This window comes from Callithrix jacchus, chromosome 1 (assembly GCF_049354715.1).
Source record: "Callithrix jacchus isolate 240 chromosome 1, calJac240_pri, whole genome shotgun sequence".
Classification (NCBI taxonomy): domain Eukaryota; kingdom Metazoa; phylum Chordata; class Mammalia; order Primates; family Cebidae; genus Callithrix; species Callithrix jacchus.
In genome coordinates this window covers 134,427,117-134,435,809 of record NC_133502.1, presented here as the reverse complement: position 1 = coordinate 134,435,809, position 8,693 = coordinate 134,427,117, and the positions used below count along the sequence as shown (strand labels likewise).

Genomic DNA, 8,693 nt, shown 5'->3' with positions numbered 1-8,693 from the left:
CCTGCAAAAGACATGAACTCATCCTTCTTTATGGCTGCATAGTATTCCATAGTATATATGTGCCACATTTTCTTTATTCAGTCTATCATTGAAGGGCATTTGGGTTGGTTCCAAGTCTTTGCTATTGTGAACAGTGCTGCAATCAAACATACGTTTGCATGTGTCTTTATAATAGAATGATTTCTAATCTTTTGGGTATATACCCAGTAATGGGACTGCTGGATCAAATGGTATTTCTAGTTCTACATCCTTGAGGATTCGCCACACTGTCTTCCACAATGGTTGAACTAATTTATACTCCCACCAACAGTGTAAATCATTCCTATTTCTCCACATCCTCTCCAGCATCTGTTGTCTCCTGATTTTTTAATGATCACCATTCTAACTGGTGTGAGATGGTATCTCAATGTGGTTTTGATTTGCATCTCTCTAATGACTAGTGATGATGTGTTTTTTTTTCATGATTTTTGGCTGCATAAATGTCTTCTTTTGTGAAGTGTCTGTTCATATCCTTTGCCCACTTTTTGATGGGCTTGTTTTTCCTTGTAAATTTGTTGAAGTTCTCCATAGATTCTGGATACTAGCCCTTTGTTAGATGGGTAGATTGGTTGCTGGTTCATTCTATTAATAATTTCTTTTGCTGTGCAGAAGCTCTTAAGTTTAAAAATATGAGATGCTTCATGAATTTGTGTGTCATCCATGCACAGGGGCCATGCTAATCTTCTCTGTATCGTTCCAATTGTAGTATATGTGCTGCCAAGGTGAGCACTATCATTAATCAATTTTAAATTGGGTTTCCTAAAAACCTGGAGCCATATGACATATTTTCATATTTTAATATAAAATGGAAGGCACTAGTCTTATTTTTTAATGAACATTTAAGAGGTGATTTCTACTGGCGTAATTGTATTTGTGGTTCAGTGTTTTTTAAATAACGGCACTTAAATATGAATTGCTTATTTAAACAAATATGACTTGTACATGCATATATACACACATCATATATATTTTGGAACATAATAAAGCAAGGTGATAGAAATTAAAAGTTGTTTTGATGATAAATGTTGATAATTATAGATAATTCTGTTAACAATTTTAACAAAACTCTCATAGTTCATCAAAATGGTTATATTTATAAAAATTCAATGATGGTATCTGTTATTCAGAAAATGCATTTTGAATACTAATCCCTCTCTTGACCTCACTTAATTTTCTTTTTTATCCCACTCTTTTGGCTGTATCCAAATATCTCCATCTATTATACTCTTACTGGCTCATATTCTTCCATGAGTTTAATAGAATCCTCCCTAATTCCTTTTTTGGAACAAATCAGGAAATACTTAGGTAACTATTGATATTCATAATGGCAAAAGACAACCAAAAGGCTGACATTAGTAAGAAAACCTTAGAATCTTAAAAACCTTGGAATGCATTCAATGCATTACATTCTTTAGCAAATATTTTTAAACAAACCCGTGCATTCCATCTATGCTACTTCTTGATCTAAATATCAAGACAATATTAACCATGTGTCATATTCCCTAACTAAGCCAGATAATGGAGCCAGGAATCTTTTGTTCTTTACAAAAGACAGTATTGCCATATAGTTTCAGTTAAAAAATACTTAATGCATTATTTTTCTCCCTTAGCAGTAGCTGGCTTCTAAATAGTTATTTAGTATGTGCTTTATGAAAGCCACCAGAGTAGTCACTTGCCTGCATGCAGTTTCATTGGGTCCTCATAAACTAGTAAGTTGGATATGATCCCTACTTTACAGAAGAGCAGATTGAGACCAGAAGGTTAAATAACTAGCTAAAAATAATATATAGTAAGCAAATGGCGTATCGTAGCATAGTTCAAACCCAGGTTTCTAGAATCAGCCCAGGACTCTGTATGCTCAAGCATGCTCCTCACATTTTGTCTTTAGGCTTATCTTACTGAGAGATAGGATACTTAACAAATGGTATTGAATAAAATTCAGATTAGGCAGAGATCAGAATTCAACAGGAACTCTGAACTTGTCATAATGTATTCTCCCCTCACCCTTACATTATGGAACCAAGTTAGAAATTCTCCTAGCTTACCAGTGTAACCTAGTAGAGAGGTAGTTGACAGTCATGCAAGTAAGATCTGTTTCATTCAGATGTTTGTCATATTGGGTCAATAATGTATTCTAACTATAATTGATAACATTCATGGGTTAAATTTTTATATGTCATCATATGTCATCTTGGGGTAGGTTCTCTGGTGTGGTAGAAGATGACTTGAAGAACATTAAAACATCAATCCATGATGTCCAGGCCATCTTGTTGAACCTGTTTAGTGCTGACAGTATTCTAATCAGACATCGCTTTAAACATAGTCTGTATACTCTTAAGGTAAAGAATTACAAACCAACATACTTTTTTTACCAAAAAAAAGTTCATAAAACCACATGTTAAGATACTAGTCATTATCATTATGTTATCACCGATACTTGATTTGCCCTGTGAACCAAGAAGACAATCACTGTTGTCTGTGCTGATGATACAGTGTAACTACCACAAACTAGAAGCAGTGTCCGACAGTTCACATCATCTGGCTAATCAAGAGCAGAAAGAATAGTCCCTCATCAATTATGATAAAACCCAAACCATTGTTTTCACAAACTTTCCTTAATAATCAAATACACAAAACTAAGTTTATTAACTGGTTATTTTGTTCACAAACGTAGGGGTCCTTTTCCATGTTAAGTCAAGTAGGCTCAAAATTAAATGTTAGGTTCATTTTCTTGGCATAATAGACTGGAAATCCATTCTGTAATATACTCTGGGTTAAAATGTGTGTGTTTTGCTCTGTGTTCTAGACCTGGGCCAGTATACTGTGGCCCATAGGCTGACCACCTGTTTTTTTAAATATTTTTCTTGGAGTGGAGCCATCATACCCACTCATTTACAGATTTTGCATGGCTGCATTCACATCTTAATGGTATTGTTGATTGATTGTGACAGAACCTGTGACTTGCACGCTGAAAATCTTTAAATCTGACACTTTTAGAAAAAGTTGTCCTACACCATTGTAGAACAGTGCCATCCAAAGGAACTTTCCACTCTACATCTGCACTACCCAGTATGGTAGACACTGGGCAGATGTGACTGCTGAGTACTTGAAAGATGTCTAAGGTGACCGAGGAAATGCATTTCTAATTTTGTGTAATTTTAATTTGAATGTCAATAGTCCCATATAGCTTGTGGCTACCACATTGCAAAACACAGCTCTAGAACTTTGGGGACCTTTAACTGAGTATTTGTCTCAGGCACCCCTAGGACTAGCCTTCACACAGGCAAGCTCTTCTTCAGTGCAAAGATATGAGTAAGGCCATTTAATGTTCATAGAGGAATAGCAGCCTTTTTCTTGATGAAGATGGTATCCAAAGTATAGGTTATTTGTTTGAAAGAGTAGTGTTGTCTCTGCATGTGACAGATAAGACTGGAATGTGCTTGCCTCTGGACATCACCAAACTGTGAGAAAAGAGAGTTGGTGACATGAGTTTTCCATAAGAAAAGAGGGGTGTCCTCTCGTCCCCTCAGAAACATCATCTCCGAAGCTGGACCACTCACTGTGACTTTTCTGTCTGATTTCTCAGGAACGTTCTACTGCACGTCCTCCAGACCAGAACATTTCAAAACATTGCATTTCCTCGTTCCTTGGAATCGTTCTGTTTCTTCCACCCAGATGACTCATGAATTTTCATATTTTTCTGTTTCCACCATCAACTTCTTTTAGAGTCACCTTTTTAGGGAAACTTCCCTTGTCCCCCAAGCTGACTTTCTTCTGTTTCCACCCTTGTTTCACCTTCCCCCACTACTCTGAAAATCCCTGAGAGCAGGGACATTGTGCTAGGATGCGCCCAAGTGGTATCTGCTGCCGGAGTTCCCCACTCCCTCCTCCTCCCGTGCAGCTTCCACATCATGTCTCCTCTTGTGCTCTCTGCTCCCTACACATGACCCTGCAGGCCAGTGCTGAGCATGGTGGCTGGCACACTGAATAATCATTTAAAGTGATACGTCAGGCAAGTCATAGTGGTACTAAGTTTTAAATTTCTGACTCCTCATTTCTCAGTCTTCAAATCACTCTTGTTCTCAGGCTAATTTTTAAATGCTTCTTTTAAAATACCGCTCTCCTAATGAGAAATCCAACTGGTACCTGACTTTCTAGGCTCTTAGATTATCTGGCTTCTCTCCCTGCATATCTATTCTGTCATATTTTCCACTCCACCAAACTTCAGTAAAAACATTCAGCTGCTTCCATGTGTAAGCATGAGAGATTTGGAACTAGATAGGCCTGAGCTCTTGTGTGTGCCTCCTCCCCAGAGGTAGACAAGCAAACCACTGAACTGTGACACGGCATACGCTGAATTGGGGTGTGCCCTCTCAGCTGAGTCACAACGTGGGCAGAGCCTGGCTCTCTGCCACCCTGAGTGCTTGTGAGAACCTCTCTGCCCTGAGGTTGCCCTCTGGTGGTCTCCTCAGGGTGGGAAAGTGTGGACTCTGAAGTCAGACTGCTTAGATTTGATTTCCTTCAGCTCTACTAAGTTGAGCAAGTTTTTTAACCTCTCAAAATTTCGATTTCTTTGGCTAAGAAAAGGGACAATAAAAATACCTATCTCATTAGGTTACTCTGCAAAATACAGCAGGATAATCAAGGCAATAGACTCAGTCCAGTAACTGACACATCACTACTGTTGCGTGTGGTTGCATCACAGTCCTTGTTGCGACATAGTTGTTGCTGCTGTCAGCATCCTGATTCTTGGGAAGGGCTTCTAATATGCTTTTACTTTTATTTGACAGTTAGTTCATATTTCAGTTGTGGACATGTTGGTTATGTTTCCTCATCAGCTAGGCTGGCCTCACCAAAGATCCCTTAGGAGTCTAGGGGCTGATTTCCTACAGAGAAACACTCAGGATGATGGTAAGAGCCCATTTGCTTGTGACTAAGGTCAAGACACTCAGTCTGACCTGACTGAACAACAGTGAGGTTGGTTGTAAAGGTTTATGTCTGAGATGCTTAGGGTAGGAGACCAGGTTCTTTTGTGGAGGTTCGCTCCTCTGATGGAGACTCCTAAAGCATCTGCCTGTGCTTGTGTAAAAAACAGTATATGCCATTTCCTGGTATAGTCCTACATGTTCCTCATTAATCAGAATAGCAGTTTCACTGAGAAAGTGGTCAGATCATTGTGCCTGGCCTTTGATTTTATGCACAGAACTTTTGTTGGTGTGGAGATCTAATTCCATTCTAAATTGTGCTGTGTACCTCTTTTCATATGTGCTTCTCATTAGAACAAACAAGTTTCTTTCTACAATTGATTGGGTCCCAGTTATCTCACCAAAAGAAAGTGTGTGTTTTGTATTATAAGAAGTATAGCTCAAATTCAACAGTCCTTATGTATGAACTTGATTTATGCCAGATTTGTATCTCTTGCTGTCAGTTTTTTTCTTTCTGCTTCTTCTGACGAAATATACCCAAAGTTAAGTTAATCAAGTACAACAAATCTAGCCTGTTCATGGCATTGCCATATGTGCAGTTTCACCAGTATCTGGCTTGGGATGGAGGTTACTGCATATTCATGCATGCCCATATAGGCCCTTCCTATGCACAAACAGCAGAGCAAGTTAACTTGAAGTGTGTTAAAATTATGTTGTACTGCTGTGTTTCTAAAGATGCTTGAGATCTGGATTCTCCCCTGATCATGTCATGCACTGTACAGAATTATCTCATTCTATGATGAACTTACACTCCTCTGCAGAGAATCTTTTACATCCTCTGCTTTGTTAAGAATACTCATTTCAGAAAGAATTCCCGCAACATTCTTTTATGGAATTTGTGAGGCCTTCTGTTGAAAATAATCTTGAACCCATGGCATAATCTTTCAGTTAACAAACCTGTCTAAAACTAAACTTCTAAAAGTTAACATAATATCATAGCTTTCTTGGGGTAAGACGTGAGTAAGGAAATGAAAACTATTGCACCATTTTAGAAGCATCTACCATATGACTTTTCTCGCCTAATCTCAGATATCATTTATTATTCTCACCAGAACTATAGAGCTTTATGTTTTCGGTAAATTTTATCTATTTTTTTTTTTTTTTTAGATGGAGCCTTGCTCTCTCACTAGGCTGAAGCGCAGTGGCATAATCTCGGCTCACTGCAACCTCCACCTCCCGGATTCAAGTGATTCTCTTGCCTCAGCCTCCCGAGTAGCTGGGACTACAGGCTTGTGCCACCACACCCGGCTACTTTTTTTGTATTTTTAGTAGAGACGAGGTTTCACCAAGTTGACCTGGATGATCTCGATCTCTTGACCTTGTGATCCGCCCGCCTTGGCCTCCCAAAGTGCTGGGATTACAGGCGTGAGCCACCACACCTGGCCCAATTTTATCTACTTTTTAAAACCATGTAACCTTGTGCCTAAAGTTGTTCTTTTTTTTTTAGCATTTGACATTTCTAGCTTCTAGACAGATGTCTTCCTTTAGTGACACCTCCACTTTCTTCTTATACCTCCCTGGGAAAGAGCCACAGATGAGGGTACTGATGTGCTACCAATCATTGCAAGGCAGTGCTACCTAGAAAAGGAACGGTGTTTCTATATCTAGTAGGTTCATGTAAAACATGAATCCACATACTCAGTTTATGTTATAAATAAACTGAAGGCTTGTTTGAGAAATATGCAGGCAACATCATGGATTATTCTTGTCTTGTGTCTAACACTTTTTAAAATATTCTGTACTATTTGGATGTCACGGTTCTAGTGAAAATGCAAAAGCCTGCGAACTGGTCATTTGGAAGTTAAAAGAAAACCTGAAAGGAAAGAAGTAGTCACTGTGCCCAAGAACATCTTTAATCGTTAAGCATTATTTGCCATTGCCTGGTATAGTCCTGGATGTTCCTCATGAGTCAGAACAGCACTTTCACTGAGAACTGTGGTCAGATCATTGTGCCTGGCCTTTGAATTCATACACAGAAATTTTGTTGGTGTGGAGAGCTAATTCCATTCTAAATTTTGCCATGTACCATTTTTCACATGTGCTTCTCATTAGAACAAATGAGGTTCTTTCTACAGTTTGTTTCAGTGACTCCTCTAGCCCCTACTGCTGGCGGTAGAGTTTGGTGGATGATGGTATGGGGTTTCTGGACACTTTCAAGCAGAAAAGGAGGAGGAAAAGTGCTGTTGAGGTTGACTTACTACGTTTTAAAGGGTTAACTTTCTGCAGTAATTTCTAAAACTGGGACTGGGGACAGGGGATGATGTGGAATTAAGTTGGCGGGAATTTTCAGCTCATCGTCATAAGTAGTGGAAGATGGTTTTGATTTGAAGCAAGGAGTCCCTGACTTTAATGAGGATCATTTCTCAGGTCATCTACATTTCTTTTTTCTCTGTACATGCCTGAAACTACCATACTTCTTGGAGTTAAAAACATCTTTACCTAACAAAATTATGGCAGATTTCTTTAGCTCTCCTATACATAAATAGAAGTTGAGATTTTTCTCCCCCTCACAAAATATATGGAAGTAAATGTAAACTTTTCACTGCACTCTGTTGACACAGAGGTTTTGATCATTTGGCTTTGGTGTCATGTGTTTTTATTCTAACTTGCGCACTGTTACTTGATTTTTCATTCATAACAAGTCACTGATTATTTAAGGCAGTTTAATATGGATCTTCTAAACATAGTAAGTTCTAGTCTATATCCCCAATACCTGTCTAATCTCTTTCAGGGGTTCTTTCTTGAGACACACACACACACACAAATGTATATATATGACAACAGGGTCTGGCTCTGTTACTCAGGCTGGAGTTCAGTGGCATGATCATAGCCTACTGCAGCCTCGGACTCCTGGGCTCAAGTAATTCTCCCACCTCAGCTTCCCAAGTAGCTGGGACCACAGGCACATGCCACCATGTCCAGCTAGTTTCAGTTTTTGTAGAGACAGTCTTGCTCTGTTGCCCAGGTTGTTCTCAAACTCCAGGACTCAGATGACTCTCCTGTCTTGGCCTCCCAAAGTGCTGGGATTATAAGAATGAGCCACTGGGCCCATCTTGGACCTGTATTTTTCTAACTGAAAGTAAAAAATTGTAATTGTATATCGAACAATGTGATATTTTGAAATACGTATGTACACTGTAGAATAACTAAACCTATTTAACATATGCATTACCACACATGTCATTTTTGGGTGATGAGAACACTTAAAATCTACTCTCCCAGCAACTTTCAAGGATACATTATATTGTTATTAACTGTCGTCACCATGATGTATAAGAGCTCTCCTAATCTTACTCCTTCAGTTTAACTGATATTTTGCATCCTTTGACCAACATCTCCAATTGCCCTCCCCACAGCCTCTGGTAACCACCACTTTACTCTCTGTTTCTATGAATTTGACTGGTTTACACTCCTCATGTGCATGAGATCATGCAGTATGCATCTTTGTTCTCCTGGATTATCTTACTTTATAATGTCCTCCAAGTTGATTCATGTCACAAATGACAGGATTTCCTTCTTTTAAAGGCTCAATAGTATTTCATTGTGTATATATACAACATTCTCTTTATCCATTCATTCACTGATGGACACCTAGATTGATTCCATATCGTGGCTATTGTGAATAATGAGAGTATAGACATTTCTTTGATATGCTGATGTAATCTCTTT

At 38.7% G+C, this 8,693-nt stretch overlaps 1 non-coding gene across 1 annotated transcript; it reads right to left on the bottom strand.

Moving 5' to 3' along the window:
• Window positions 1-662: 662 nt before the first annotated feature.
• Window positions 663-769, bottom strand: LOC118148042 (U6 spliceosomal RNA). The gene has a single exon (XR_004734785.1). It is a non-coding gene; the product is annotated as a U6 spliceosomal RNA (small nuclear RNA).
• Between the last annotated feature and the right edge of the window lie 7,924 nt (window positions 770-8,693).